Source organism: Macaca thibetana, chromosome 9 (assembly GCF_024542745.1).
Source record: "Macaca thibetana thibetana isolate TM-01 chromosome 9, ASM2454274v1, whole genome shotgun sequence".
NCBI lineage: Eukaryota > Metazoa > Chordata > Mammalia > Primates > Cercopithecidae > Macaca > Macaca thibetana.
The window spans coordinates 100,231,082-100,246,789 of record NC_065586.1 but is presented as its reverse complement, the minus strand read 5'-3'; the positions used below and the strand labels follow the sequence as shown (position 1 = coordinate 100,246,789).

The window sequence follows — 15,708 nt, the reverse complement described above, 5'->3', positions numbered from 1 at the left end:
CTGGCAGCCACTGGAATGGACAGAATGAAGTCAGAGTTCCTTCAAAGCTGTATTCACAGAGCATTGTCACTATTTGACCCTTCTGGTGGTTCTTTGGAAGATTCCACTTACAAGATTGTCTTTATTTGACCTGTCTCAGAGCTCATTCAGTGTGAAAAGCCTTTTCTGTGGGGCATTTGTCAAAAACAATTCAATGCAATTGTCTAACATTGTGGCTACCCAAGGAAATGGATAACAGTTGAGGGAAATAAGAGGCTAACCAAAAAGCTTAAAAGGAAAAACTCGGGATAAGATATCCATAGTGGCTTTTAAAAGTTCTAACATATTTCTGGGAATCTAGAAGACCATGTACATGCATAGACATGTGTACATATTTAGGGCTGTGTGCATGCTCAGGAAAGACCTAAGAAGGCCCTATGGATGACTTTGAGGCTCTGTGAAAGCAGAAAGTAAAGGCTAAGGCAGAGCTGTCAACTGGCTGGCTGAATCTTAAATGTGTGCCCCTGCATGCACACAGAATCCCTTGGCAAAGATTCAGAGACTTATTGGTTCAGGGCATTTAAGGAAATCTCTGTCCAATTATTAGCTGACCCCTGAGCTAACTGGGCAAAGACTTTAGTGGCCACATGTAACAAAGAATACAGACTTTACAGAATTAGTCCAGGAAAATCACAGCCAAAATATAAGAAAAAGTAGCAAACAATAAAAACAACAAAATCTGCAGAGGGAGGAGAGTCTGGTTTCAGAGTTGCCATATTATATTATTTGAAATGTCGAGTTTTCAAAAGCAAAATAATTATGAGATATGCAAAGAAACAAGAAATTATAACCCACATAAAGTTTTAAAAATCAATTAATAGAAACTGTCTTTGAAAAAGTCCAGACATTAGATTTATTAGACACAAACTTTAAATCAGCTATTTTAATATATTCAAAGAGGTAAAAGAAACCGTATCTAAATAACTAAAAGAAAGTATGAGTACAATGACTCACCAAACAGAAAATATCAACAAAGAGAAATTATGAAAAAGAACCAAATTCTGTTGAGGGAGGGGGTATAAAGGTAAAAAAAAAGATATAAATGTATTTATTATCACTGAAATGTACACTTAAAAGTAGTAAAGATGGTAAATCTTTTTAAAAAAATTTTTGAGACTGAGTCTTACTCTGTCACCCAGACTGGAGTGCAGTGGCATGGTCACCACTCACTGCAGCCTGAACTGGGCTCAAGTGATCATCCCACCTTTGCCTCCTGAGTAGCTGGGACTACAGGTGTGCACCACCATGCCCAGTTAATTTTTAAATTTATCTGTAGAGTCATGGTCTTGCTTACATTGCCTGGGCTGGTCTTGAACACCTGGAATTAAGTGATCTTCCTGCCTTGGCCTTGCAAAGTGCTAGGATTACAGGTGTGAGCCACTGTGTCCAGCCAAAAAAAATAAAAAATAATAATAAAAAAAGAATGTTCCGATCTGTAAGCTCTGTGAGATGTAGTAGTAAATAGTTAAAAAGAAACAAAAAGAAAAGAAAATTTTAAATCAATGTAACCACCATATCAACAGACCAAAGAAGACAAATAACGTAATTATTTTAATAGATGCAGAAAAAGCATTTGACAATCAACGTGCATTCATGATTTTAAGAAACCAAACTCTCAAGAAACTAGTAATGAAGGGAGTTTTCTCAACCTAATAGTGGGGATCTACAAAAATCCTATAGCTACCATGATACTTAATGGTGAAACACTAAGTGCTTCTCTTCCCAGATGGGAATAAATCAAAGATGTCCTCTCTTACTACTCTATTCAACATTGCATTGGAGATTCTAGCCAGTGTGCAAAAAATAAATAAAGGGTATTTCTTTATTAGAAAATAAGAAATAGAACTATTCACAGATGACATGACTGTCTATGTAAGAAACTTCAAAGAATATCCAAAATTGTACTAGAACCATTGTTTAGCAATATTACAAAGTCAATATATAAAAACTAATTGTACTTTCTTTTTTTTTTTTTTTTTTTTGAGAGAGAGTCTTGCTCTGTTGCCCAGGCTGGAGTGCAGTGGTGCGATCTCAGCTCACTGCAAGCTCTGCCTCCCAGGTTCACGCCATTCTCCTGCCTCAGCCTCCCAAGTAGCTGGGACTACAGGCACCCACCACCATGCTGGGCTAATTTTTTTTGTATTTTTAGTAGAGACAGGGCTTCACCGTGTTAGCCAGGATGGTCTCGATCTCCTGACCTGGTGATCCACCTGCCTCAGCCTTCTAAAGTGCTGGGATTACAGGCGTGAGCCACCGCACCCGGCCAAAAACTAACTGTACTTCTATATATCATTGACAAAAAATTAGAAAATAAGATTTTTTTAAAAAAAGCATTTTAAATAGCACCATAAAATATTAAGTACTTTGGTACAAACATAACAAAATATGTGTAAAATCTGTTTGCTGAAAACTATAACACTAATAAAAGAAGTCAAAACAATATAGGTAAATGGAAAAATATGCCATGTTTGTGGATTAAAAGAATTACTGTGGTTAAGATGCCATTTGTTTCCTAAATAGAACTATAATTCAATGCAATCCCAATATATTTACAAGTAAGATTTTCCGGGGAACTCAAATTAATATGAAAAAACGAAGGAAATAGAATAGCCAAAACCCCAAAGTTGAACGATTTACACTTTCTCAATTCAGAGTCCAGAATGTACACCATTATGCAATGGAAAACATTCATAGGGTCTGTACTTTCTGATTTCAAGACTTATTATATTGTTACAGCAATTAAGGCAGTATGGTATTGGTGACAGGTAGACACACAGATCAATGGAGCATAACAGAGGTAAGAATAAATTCTTTCTTACGTGAGTAGTTGATAAATCAATTTTAATAAATCCTTACTTATGTGAGTAGTTGATAAATCAATTTTAATAAATCCTTACTTATGTGAGTAGTTGATTTTTGACAAATTTGGAAGGATAATTCAATGGAGAAAGGATAATCTTTTAAATACATGGTTTTAGAACAAACAGTCTTATATTTAAAAATGAACCTTGAGCCAGGTACAGTGGCATATGCCTCTACTCCCAGCTGCTTGAGAGACTGAGGACAGAGGGTCACTTGAGCCCAGGAGTTTGAGCCCAACCTGGGCAACATAGGAAGATCTCATTTTCTAAAAAAAATTTTTAAATTTTTAGAAATGAACCTTGGTCCACGCTTTGCACTTTATACACAAATTAGCTCAAAAATGTCCATAGGCATAAATGTAAAGCTGAAAATATTAAAATTTCTAGAAAAAAATATTAAAAAATCCTTGGCCGGGAAGGGTGGCTCACGCCTGTAATACTTACACTTTGGGAGCCCAAGGCATGTGGATTGCCAGGGCTCACGAGTTTGAGACCAGCCTGGTCAACATGGTGAAACCCCATCTCTACTAAAATATAAAAAATTAGCCAGTCATGGTGGTGCGCGCCTGTAGTCCCAGCTACTCAGGAGGCTGAGGCAAGAGAATTGCTTGAACCTCTGGAAGAGGGAGGTTGCAGTGAGCCGAGATCGCACCACTGCACTCCAGCTTGGGCGACAGAGCGAGACTCCATCTCAAAAAAAAAAAAGGAAAAGAAAATCCTGTGAATGCAGGTTAGGCAAAGATTCCTTAGACATGACATCAATAATATGATTCATAGTAGGAAAAAAAATGACAAACTGGACTTCCTCTCTAAAAGACCTTGTTAAGAAAACAGTCATCTAGCTGTAGACTGGGATAAAATATTTGCAAAAACACCTATCTGATAAAGGACTTGTATCCAGAATATATAAAGAACTATCAAAATTCAGTAGGAAAACAACCCAGTTTTAAAATTGGCAAAGATTTGAACAGATACTACCAAAAAAGATACATGAATGGCAAATAAGCATGTGAAAAGATGACCAACATCATTAGTCACTAGAAAAATGCCAATGAAAACCACAATAAAATATCACTCCACACTTATTAGAACTGCTAAAATGAAACAAATGGATAATGCCAAAAGCTGACAAGGATGTGGAACACCTAGAACTCTTATACACTGCTAGTAGGGATGCAAAATGGTATAAAACTTTGGTAAACTGCCAGTTTCTTATAAAGTTAAACATACATTTACTCAGGCAAGCGTTTTACTCCTAGGCATTTACCTAAGAGAAATGAAAATTTATGTTCGTATAAAATATGTACATGAATTTTTATAACAACTTTATTCATAATTGACAAAATGGGAAATAATCCAGATGTCTATAAACATATAAATGTATAAAAAAATTATAGTTCCATACAATGGAATATTACTCAGTAATAAAAAGAGGTAAATTATTATGCTTACAACAACATAAATAAATCTCAATGCTAGATCAAAAAAGCCAGATTCAAAAGGTTACATATTGTATGATTCCACTTATATGACATTTTGGAAAGGTAAAACTATAGAGATAGCTGCCAGAGGCTGGAAATGGGAGTGGACCACAATGAAGCATAAAGGAATTTTACGATGCAATGGGACTGTTCTATATCTTAAATTTGGTGGTGGTTACATGACTATATGCATTTGTCAAAGCTCCTAGACCACTAAAAAGTGAATTTTACTGGAATGTGAGTTCTCTGATTTGCATCTGATTCTGGCAAATTGCTGACACCAGGGTCCTCAAAAACACATATTAGAAACCAGTGGCATAATGACAGTTCAAAAACTTTTAGATGACTGTTATAATCAGTAGAATGTTAAGTCAGTGAGTATGTCAGGCAATGAGACCTGATTCTCAGCATGAGTTCATGTACTACAGATATATCCTTGAGGAAAATAGTGGCAACCACAAGCCAGGTAATAGGGTGCGGTCTTTATATTAATGAAGATAGTCCTGTGTAGACATGTTTTGTGAAAACTAAGCCCATCTCCTGAATCATGGCCTGCAGCATAAGAGAATGCTCATCCTTATGCAGACTTTTCAGCACTCTGGCAAATCCATCTATCAGGTGGCTTCCAGCTGTTTTGTTGAATTTTTTTGTTGCCCCCCCAATAGGGATCAAGCCTAACACAAATTTCAAATAACTGGTCTATTTATATAAAATAATCAGATTTTGAGAGCCTATCTTTTTCTGTGAGCAGTATTAAACTCTTCCTCTTCTTGCTGCTCCTGACATCCCTCCCATGTCATTTCTGAGCAAATAAAGTGCAGATGACTTGGCTTGCCCCAGTTCTTAGAGAGGCTTAACTCTACCAGGGTGGGTAGGTAAACACTGCCAAGCATAAAACTAGAAGTCACTTCCCATCCTGATGGGAGGATTTTCATTTCTTCTGCTAATCTTTTGGAATCAAAAGGATATTTTTCTCTGATTATAAAGGGTGTCCTAGTCTGATTTGTGCTGCTATAACAGAATACCAGAGAGTAATTTATTTTAAAAAATATTTCTCACAATTCTGGAGGCTGGGAAGTCCAAGATTGAGGGGCTGGCATCTGGTGAGGGCCTTCTTGTTATGTCATAACATAACAGAAGGCCTCATATGGGTGAGAGAGAGAGAGAAGGGGGTTAAACTCATCCTTTTATAAGGAACCAACTCCAGAGATAACAAATCTACTCTTGAGATAATGCCATTAATCTATTAATGAGGGTAGAGTCATGACCTAATCACCTCTTAAAGGTCCCACCTCTTAACATTGTTGCATTGAGGATTAAGTTTCCAACACATGAACTTTGGGGGACACATTCAAACTCTAGCAAAAGGGGAGCAAGTGCTAAGGCTAACACTGCACAGATTTTTCTTTGGCTCATTTTTGTCTTTTGATAAAGCTAATTTATAATTGTTCAATTACTTGAAATAAGTTAGAAATAATTTAGTAGGCCATGTGTTAGAAATAACCTATGGTTGCTTTAATTAAATGCATCATCTATAGGTGATATATTCTAATATAATCCTATATTCTTAATGTCTAAGTTCTTCAAGTCCAGAGAACGGAATCTTTTTTTTTTTCTTTTTTTTAATGCATCTCCCATTGATAATGTTAGCTGGTGAACACAGGACAAAATGGGAGCAGGGAAGAGTGCAAACCAAAGGGAATACACTTTTTGTTGTTGTTATTGTTTTTATATCCTCCACCGGAAAGTAATCTCTAACATGGGACTTTTGAGAAAGGTAACTTGGCAGAGAAGGGGAGGGAAGTGCTGTAGTTAGTGGTTGGCTTGGAAAAATCTCAGCATCATCCTAGGCCCTGCAGTCTCCCTCATCTTAACAGCAACCACTAAATATCATTGTCTCTGTCCAACCTGGCTGATCTTGCGCTGCTCAGTTCCTTTTTCTTTTTCACCTTTGCCTTGCTAAAGCTCAGGCTCTTCACTAAACTACTGCCAGAGCGTCCCCATCAGTCTATCTTGCCTCTTTCTGTTCTACTCCACTGTCTACACTATCACCGAATTTATCTTTGTTCAGCCCAGCTGAACCTTCGGCAACTCCCCCTCACCCTCAGAATGACACCGACATGCTGCAGACTGGCACGTCAGACTCTCTCTGAAGGGTAGGTGCATCCTACCCTTCCCACCTCTCCTCCTTCTCTCCTTTCTCACACTATGCTCCACCACTCTCCACCCAAGCCTTCCTCTGTCCTGCATCTGTGCCTCTCGTGCTGGACTCTGTGCTTGAAATATCTTCTTCAGCCTTGGCTTCTCACCACCCCCGATCCTTTAAGGCCCAGCTCAAATGACTCCTCTTTTGTGAAGCTTTGACTGATGTTCACAGCTGAGAGTGGATTTTCATAGTCCTTAACTGTTCTCTTGTGGTTTATATTCTTCCGTATGTTGTAATTATTGGTATATGTGGTGACTGTGTTCATATATTTTTTCTTTTTATGTTGTAAATTACTGGAAGGCAGGTTTTATATTTCACCCTCAATTGTATTTATACACCTCATGCCTTGCTCATGATAGACACTCCATAGGTGGTAGTCCACTCACTCAACAAATATGAGTTTTGAATGGAAAAATGAATGAATAGATCTGAAGTTGGGAATGGAAGAAAAGGAAACCAGGGTGCTTTGTTATTATAATCAAGGCAGCAAGGAACACAACTGGCGATAATTCAACAAGCCCACATGGGAAGGGCAGGAGTTGGTACTACTCAGCTATGTCCTTCCAAAAGCCAAACAATTCCACACACCATGACATATGATATTGTCATAATTGTGTATAAAGAAGTCTTATCTAGTAGCACATGCTAAGCAAAGAAGCCAAACAGGAAGATGGTCTTCCAGTCTTCGAACAGTAGTAGAAAACTGTAACAAATAATTGTTGTATTATTTTTATTTAATATGTAAGAATTAGGTTTTTTTTTAAAAATCAGTGGATTTACTGTCCAACAAAAGAGCTGAATCAGCAATTATAGATACTGGAATTACCTCAGAAAATATAAAATTGTTTTCTCTCACCTCCTTCTCAGATAACTTTATTTCTTATTATCTCTTGAGAATGGAGGGCAAAATGTGTCCCAAAGCTATAGGATACCTGGTGAAAGTATCATAAATACATCATGGCACTATCATGTGATACTGTTTTTATGAGAGAAGAATCATAGAATAGGTAGAAATCCACCTATTGGGTACACCCCTTTAAACCAAACACATAAAGAAAATATGCGTCTACAAACATTCCATAAGGTAGGGAATAGTCACTTGGCAAAAGCACTCAGTCTGGTCACCAAAAACAAATCCCTTTTCAGAAACACATCAGCCACATAAAGCAGAGTCTGCCTGTACTCACACTGCGCAGAGAGTGATGCATCTGGTCACTTGGTGCCAATCTGGGCCACACATGAAAAGACACTCTTTCTCCCCAGCGTATTTAAAAGTCAGTCGATAATTTTGGAAGTATAACTATTTTTCCAGGTTGCCTTTTAAGGTACTTTCCTTTCTAGTCCATCAAAAATGGATTACTGTGACTCATTAACGCAGCTCCAAACACAGTCAGAGAGCAAAAAACACCTTTCCGGTGTCTTAGTCACTTCTATTTCCTAAAGTTGACTCTTTGCTTCTTCATTTTGGCAAGAATTTTGTTGTTTTCTGGTTAATTTAAAAACATTTAAAAAACAACTCCCTTACTACCAGGCATATGGTAGGAACTTAATATATAAATGTTAAATGAAGTTTCTTTCACTCCATGTACCATGTCTTACTCACAGATTTGCCAAGTACAATAAACTATGAACACTGAATAACTAGAATGTGAGTACTTGAATTCTTTTTTCTTCTCCCCCAAAGTGCCTAATATAGGACTCTGGAAACACTACTCACACATGCACATCTGAATATGTGAGAACCGGCACGTGCACACACAGACGTGCAGTCTTATCAGCTGTTGAGTTAGCTTAGAGGATCCTTGACTGATTAACTTCAGGGGTTATCTGTTATAGATCTGATTGTTTTATTGTACCTGGAGAATACCAATATTTTTATAGGAACCCAAGGGAAGGAAAATACCATCCATGCTGATTCTGATGGTTGCTTAGCATGTTAGTTTTATTTTATTTTTTAATTTATTTTTATTTTGTAGAGATGGGATCTCACTATGTTGCCCAGGCTACTCTTAGACTCCTGGCCTCAAGAGATCCTCCTGCCTTGGCGTCCCAGAGTGCTGGGATTATAGGTATAAGCCACAATGCCTGGCCTGTGTGTTTGGTTTTATATAGTTGTTATAGCTGAATAATTGATTGGTCTGTGGTTGCTGAGTTCTATAAACAGATTTCTATCTAAAACTATCAATAAACTATTCCAATACCATACTGCTGTTAACTGAAAACATCCTCACTGTTCAGATGGTTTGGGGTTTTTTTTTTTTTTTTTTTTTTTTAGTTATAATTTGCTCTCAGCCTGATCTGTTCTAATATTGCCTATTTTCTTTCAGTTCACAGTTATGAGCAGACTTAAATTTTAATAATACACAAGGCAGGAAATGAAGGTTCAAGAGTCAAGTGGAATCTATTAGACTCTGCCACTTACGAGATGGAAGACCTTTAGCCTGTTACTCAGTCAAACTTCACTTTTCTCAGCTATAAAATGAAGATAATAATGGTACATACCTCTCGGAGTCATTGTGGGGATTGTGTTAGAGAATGGATGTAAAATATCTGGCTCACAGTAGTTCTAGAAAGCATTAGTTGCAGTTGCTCTTCTTTCCTGGGATCAATAATCCGAACACCCACCCAGTGCCCGTAGCGAGTTGCTCCTTAATGTCAACTTAAGAACATTTGTCACATAACCCAAAACACGTCCCTCCACAGCCTGTGAGGCCCTGTGTGATCTAGTCTTGCCTCCCTTGCCAGCCTCTCGCTCACTGCCTGCCTCCCTTCACTTGATGCTTTTGAGCAAATTGGCCTCATCACTGTTCCCCCATCTCACCATGCAGCTTCCACCTGAGAGACTTCTCAGAGACTCTTGCCCCATCTAGATATTAGAACACTCTCCAACCTGCCCTTCACCTGTGTTGATCTCTTTTCAACCTTCACCTATCACTTACGTAGCACGACTTTCCCTAACACTCCTCTCCAAGATTATGTCTCTTCTTATGCTCTCATAGTACCCAGTACTCTTTCTTTCTGATCTTGCTCTGTCACCCAGGCTAGAGTGCATTGGCGCCATCATAGCTCACTGTAACCTTGAACAGCTAGGCTCTTGTGATTCTCCTGCCTCAACCACCCGAGTAACTGGGACTGCAGGTATATGCCATCATACCCAGCTATTTTTTTTTTCAGTAGAGACAGGGTCTTGCTATGCTGCCCAGGCTGGTCTTGAACTCCTGGCCTCAAGTCGGTACACTTTCTTTATAATAGTTATCACATTCTTGCAGTTGCTCTTATAATATATATATATACAATCTGCAATTATATATTGTACATAACTGTTATAGACTGAATTGCGTCCCTCTGAAATTCATATGTGAAGCCCTAATCACTAGTGTCTCAGTGAGTTTATTTGAAGATAGGGTTTTTAAAGAAGTAGTTAAATTTAAGTAAAAAGGAGCCCATCAGGGTGGACTCTAATTCGATCTGACTGTGTCCTTAAAAGAAGAGGAGATTAGGACACAGAGAGAGAGACACCAGGGATGTGCATGCACAGAGAAAGGCCATGTGAGGACACTGCAAGAAGGCGGCCATCTGCAAGCCAAGGAGAGGGGGTCTCAGGAGAAATCAAACCTCCTGACACATTGATCTTCAACTTCCAGCCCACAGAACTGTGAAAAAATAAATTTGTGTTGCTTAAGCCACTCAGTTCGTGGTATTTTGTTACGGGAACCCTCACCGACTAATATATTATGTAAGGCCTGTCTTCTTCCATTAGACTGTGAACTCCATAAGCACAGGAAATATGTCCATATTTCACCACCAAACTCTTAGCACATAGTTTAATGCCTGGCTCCAAGCAGGAGCCAATATCTTTTTGTTTAATTCTTGAACTCATGAATAAAGGAATAAATGATGCAGGGTCATGTCTATTTTATGCTGAAAGCTTTGTGTGTTCTGGGTCCTTCAGTGTTCTTCTCCTATAGGACTGATGGAAGACATGTTGAGTATTTATTTGGGGAAAGCAGTGTCAAATTCTGCATCATTGAAAGGGTTCTGAAATGCATACTCCAGTGTGGAATATGGGCAGCTTAGGAGCAAGAGCCCCGCAGGTGTTGCCGTGGTCTGCTACCCTTCCATGGGATGCAGTGCCCACAATAGCAAGGTGCAGTCGTACGTCAGTGCTATGCCGCAGGGGCCCCACTGCTCCCTTCCAGTATCTTAGGATAATGCCTCAGAACTGGGGATCCCATTGTGGTGCTGGGTGCCAGGAATGTGCTATGGCCTCAAAGGACTGCCTGAGTGAGTTCCAGGGTCAGACTTCCCATTTCACCAACACCAAGGGTCTCAAGCTAGTCTTTGGGCCTCCTGGAAAGCCAGATGCTATCCAGGTATTCATAAAAATTATCCTGATTGAAGCAAGTAGACCATCTAGGGAAATCTAAAGGTCCCCAGGATGTACTTGGAGTTGCAGGACATCTGGAAGCCCACACATGTCTTTAGGTGTATGGACACTATGTGGTCACCTGATTTGAAGGACAGGAAGGTCCTTATCACTCCCCAACAGCACCTCTCTCCATTATTAGGTGGCTAAATGCCTAAAATTCCATCACTAACATGTCACTCTTTTAGGTCAGCATCACTATATCTGGTTGCCTCTTCTGTAAAATGAACCCCTACCCCACCAATTGCTCAGTACATTCAGTCATTCGCATATTATGAATTAGTTCACCAACTATTTTCTCCAGATGGGCTTGACCTGCCTTGAGTCACAAGAGTGGAAAGAGGACAAAGACATCTATAGGGGAAAGAGATCTTGAATATAAATCCTGCCAACTTCAGTTTCTCTAGGGCTCGGGCACTATGACCACAGGCCATCCATGTGCCTAGACCACTCCTGAATCATGCAGTGGGATTCCAGTACCCATGGCACTGAGAAAGGGTACTGCCACAAAGTTGTGGCAGTTCTCCAGCCATAGAAGGTAGGCAATAAAAAAGCATTTCCTTTATGCTGGTCTTTTGTTTCCTTTTCCCCATGGGCCTATAAACAGTTAATCTGGAATTCTGGAAGGAGAAGCTTTCTGCCTCCAGTAAAGTTTGATTCCTGCAGGCAGATTTTTTTTTTTTTTAAATCCAGCAAGTGTCAGATAATTGAAAGGGTGGAGTAACGCTGTAAACCACGACACACCTTTGTCAGGACTTGTTTGGAAGCAAAGAGTTGAAAGAAACAAGGTGGAGAGAAAGAGAAGTGAACATTTTTGAAAGATCACTCAGCTTTAACACACCTTGGCTGGGTCTGGATAAAAAAAAAGTGAGCACTGCAAATTTCTAGAAGAAAACATCAGGGGAAGAAAGAGAGAGGGGGATTTATTCAAAGTTGTTTCCAATTCCTTCAAAACCTCAAACCAGGTAAGTAAACAGGAAGACTGACCTTTCTGCCTTTCTCTGAGACTTTGATGTAAGGTTTGCTGTTTAGAAAGTAAGTGTTTATTGGAGAAAAGAAGATGAAGTTCTGCAGTTTCTAGCATTCTGGTTAAAGTGATTAATTGGTTATAAAAGATGACTTTGTTGTATGCATTCTGCTTAGGATAGGTCTTTCAAAGGAAATAAGTGGGGAAAAGGAGAAGGCTGGTTAAAATATAGCGGGGTCTAGAGGCAAGATCTTTCTGTATTGTTTTCAGCATTGTAAAATGACTTGTGTTGTTTTATTTAGAATATGATACGGCCTTATAATTCCTTCTCTTCCAATCTCAGTTTCCCCTCTCGCTATCTTGCTCTCCTCTTCCCTCTGTCTCTCTCTCTCCACTGGACAAAGAGAACAACTCAGAGGTGAAGTTAAAGTATAGGTAAGGGGCCTTCTAGAAACAACCCTGTGCTGACTGGGCCTCTCTGATTAAGCCATACATGGTAAACATTGCTGTTTACCATGCTGTAAAATTACCTCTAATCTAAAGAAAAGTGTGATCTTTGAAATGATCTAATTAATTCAGGAATTTTCCAGGATCAAACTTAGAAGAAGAAAAATAAAAGGAAGAAAACTGTTTCCTGTATATATACTCTTACGAGTCAACTTGGGTTTCCCCCTGCCAAAAAAAATTCACTTTGAGATGAGAATTACCAGTTTAGATACCTAAGTGGATGACGTTAACTGGTAACTGACAAATTATCACTTTACTTTTTGAAGTGGAGGCAAAACCTCTGGCACATTCCTTTTTTTGAGAAGCAATTAATCAGTAGTCTAACAGTGGACTTGTGAAACGTAGTGAGATTTTTAAAAGGTATTCATTTGAAAAGCAGAATAGTTTCTTCTTACCTCCATATGTTCTCTCTTAGAGCTAAGGCACAGATCTGTCAGAGCTAACCTAAGACAGATGTCTATCCCCACACAGACGTACTCCAGAGAATCAGAGGGGTCCTGCTTTACTCTTAGGCCCTGCAAAACATCCACATGAGTCTGAGCAGAGATTACACAGGAAAAATTAAAATGAACAGCTCTGCTTCAAGCTTGCAGAGAAACTTATCAGCCTGGATAATATGGCAAAACCCCAACTCTACAAAAAATACAAAATTAGCCAAGCATGGTGGTGCACACTCATAGTCCCAGCTACTCAGGAGGCTGAGGCGGGAGGATCACCTAAGCCCAGGAGATTGAGGCTGCAGTGAGCCGTGATGGCACCATTGCACTCTGGCCTGGGCAACAGAGCCAGATTCTGTCTTAAAAAAGAATAGGAACTTTGGGAGGCCGAGGTGGGTGGATCACCTGAGGTCAGGAGTTCGAGACCAGCCTGGCCAATATGGTGAAACCCCATCTTTACTAAAAATGCAAAAATTAGCTGGGCGTGGCAGTGCGTGCCTGTAACCCCAGCTACTTGGGAGGCTGAGGCAGGAGAATTGCTTGAACCCAGGAGGCGGAGGCTGCGGTGGGCCAAGGTTGCGCCACTGCACTCCCGCCTGGGCGACAGAGCAAGACTCTGTCTCAAAAAAGAAAAAAAAAAGAACAGGAAAAAACTCCTTAGATTGGTGAAACTGACCAGAACTAAGAACTAACTACCTTCTCAGATTATGAAAAACAAAAAGAAGTCTGTGTTTACATTGTTTGTTTCATTTGCCATTATTAACAGTGGCAGGACACAACTGTAAACAAACCAGCATAATCACAAAGCTGGTGCCCTATCCCACCTGCCCCCAGTCATGACAATCCAGGATGCCAACTGTAGCAAGCGGCAAACCCATCTCCGGGGTGTTATAGAGACAAAGCCAAGCCTCCGAGACAGTCAACTCCAGGGCATTGGCTTTCCTGGAGTCAAACTGCTGAGCCCTTCTGTGTTCTCAGGTCAATAGCCAGTGGATGGTTTTCTAATACTTTGGCAATTTTGTTGTTGTTTTGTTTTAAAACTTAAAGTGTATAAAGATTGGAGTAATAGAAGCTATAAAAATACTTGCAATTCACTAACAGAGTATAGAAACATTCCTAAAACAAAAGATGGAGAGGAAAATACTTAGCTTCTTCATTATCTTTGTTGTATCAAGAACAAAGTGTTTCATGTGTCATTAGAATAAGATAACGTGATGGTTTAAACCCAAATATGATGGTAAACAGTTAACGTGATGGTTCACTGTCACTAACAGTGGTTTGTCCTTGTGTATGTGTGTATGTTAGACAGCAGCATCGTCTGAATAGTTTTAGGTAGATGTGACATCATTTAAACAAAATAGAAAGGAAAAAGCTCATAAAAGTAGAAAAATGATTTAAAATTGTGTCTTCTTGCCTAGAAAAGTGACATGGGATCATTTTTACACCTTCACAAAAACATTAACTATAAAATAACCACAAAGCAACCCTTTAGAACTATGGATGGAAATTAGTATAATTTTGGAATTGAGAGCTTGAATGATCTGCTCATCCTTAGTTCTAGTGAAGTGGCCCAACTATCTGAGAAGTTAAAAATTATGTTATTTGACAGTGTTTCCATTAAGTAGGGCTTTGGGAAGATGAACACACTGGTGAATCCTGCTAGGATAGGCAGGCGCAGGCACATACCTGGGCAGGAAACGTTCCTTTTCCTAATGTTACACTTTTAAAAAACTATCAGCACTTAAAATGTGTAAAAAAGAAGTCCTGGGAATATACTGTGGGTTCCATGGGAAGATCCTAGTCCAGGCTTGTGCGCCACGCCATCATTCTCCATTTAATATAACTCACTTATAGAAAGTTTCCTCTTATATTTGGTTTAAAGGAATCAGTCTCCCAACACTTACCTGACACCTCAGATTGGCAGTGGGACACACAGACATTGGGGTGGCTTCAGATTGAGAGACAGGCATCTACCTGTACCTGCCTAGAGCCGGTTACATCCACAAAGTACCTTCCAATGAGGAGCTCCCAGGCCGTGAAGGAAGGCATCTAATTTCTAAGTAGGTCATCACTTCACGCCATCTGGAAGGTGGGGAACCCTTGGCTTTTTACTGCAGAAATCCTTTGTCATCGGGATTCAGGGAAAAGATGGAGGGCCTAGAAATGCCTGCTATTTTTCTGGATAAAGAAAGAACAAGCAAAACTTTCCAGGTTTGCTGCCTGGAGACTGTACTCTTAGCAAACAGAGTCATGATCCATCTTCCTAAATGACTGCAAGTGGAACCCATCCAGCCAATCCCAAAAGTATAGCTGTCAGCAGCAACTTTCACTGAAAGATCAAAATAAGCAATAACTTATAGGAAGTAAAAGTTTCTGTGGATTGTTATAAACAGTTCATTTCATGGTAATATTTCATATCAATTCAGGTACCATCCTAGAAAGCTAGTCACCTCCCCACTGACTGCCAGGTGCATTTAAAGGTTTAATCTCCCCAAATGCCTCCTGATCTACAGCTTATTGTCTATTTTTTAAAAAGAAAGTCAGAGAAGGGTTTCAGAGGTATCAAATTAATGCTTAAACAAAGGATTGCAAAGAAGGTGTCCAGTTGCACGTAGGTTTGCATGACATAAGTCATATAGGTTATAGCTGGAATGCAGACAGATTCACTGGCCAGGTTTGTCCTTTAATGAGGCTGGACTCCTTTGTTAAACTGTGTATGGAGCCCCTCCTCTGAGCTCCAGGAAACATACCTATAAAGACATTCTGTGGCTTCTCAGATCCAGC

General features: G+C 39.5%; 3 protein-coding genes across 3 annotated transcripts in view; 1 reads left to right on the top strand and 2 right to left on the bottom strand.

Annotated features, from left to right (window-relative positions):
- The window catches only part of GSTO1 (glutathione S-transferase omega 1), a 584,823-nt gene that overhangs the window by 176,226 nt on the left and 392,889 nt on the right, over positions 1 to 15,708 (bottom strand). The gene's annotated exons all lie outside the window — the stretch shown is intronic.
- SFR1 (SWI5 dependent homologous recombination repair protein 1) overlaps positions 1 to 15,708 on the bottom strand; it is a 296,645-nt gene that overhangs the window by 30,453 nt on the left and 250,484 nt on the right. The gene's annotated exons all lie outside the window — the stretch shown is intronic.
- The window catches only part of COL17A1 (collagen type XVII alpha 1 chain), a 56,360-nt gene continuing 52,348 nt past the window's right edge, over positions 11,697 to 15,708 (top strand). Inside the window, exon 1 of the mRNA XM_050804896.1 lies at positions 11,697 to 11,978. The gene's annotated coding sequence lies outside the window, so the exon portion shown is untranslated. The remainder of the gene's footprint in view (positions 11,979 to 15,708) is intronic.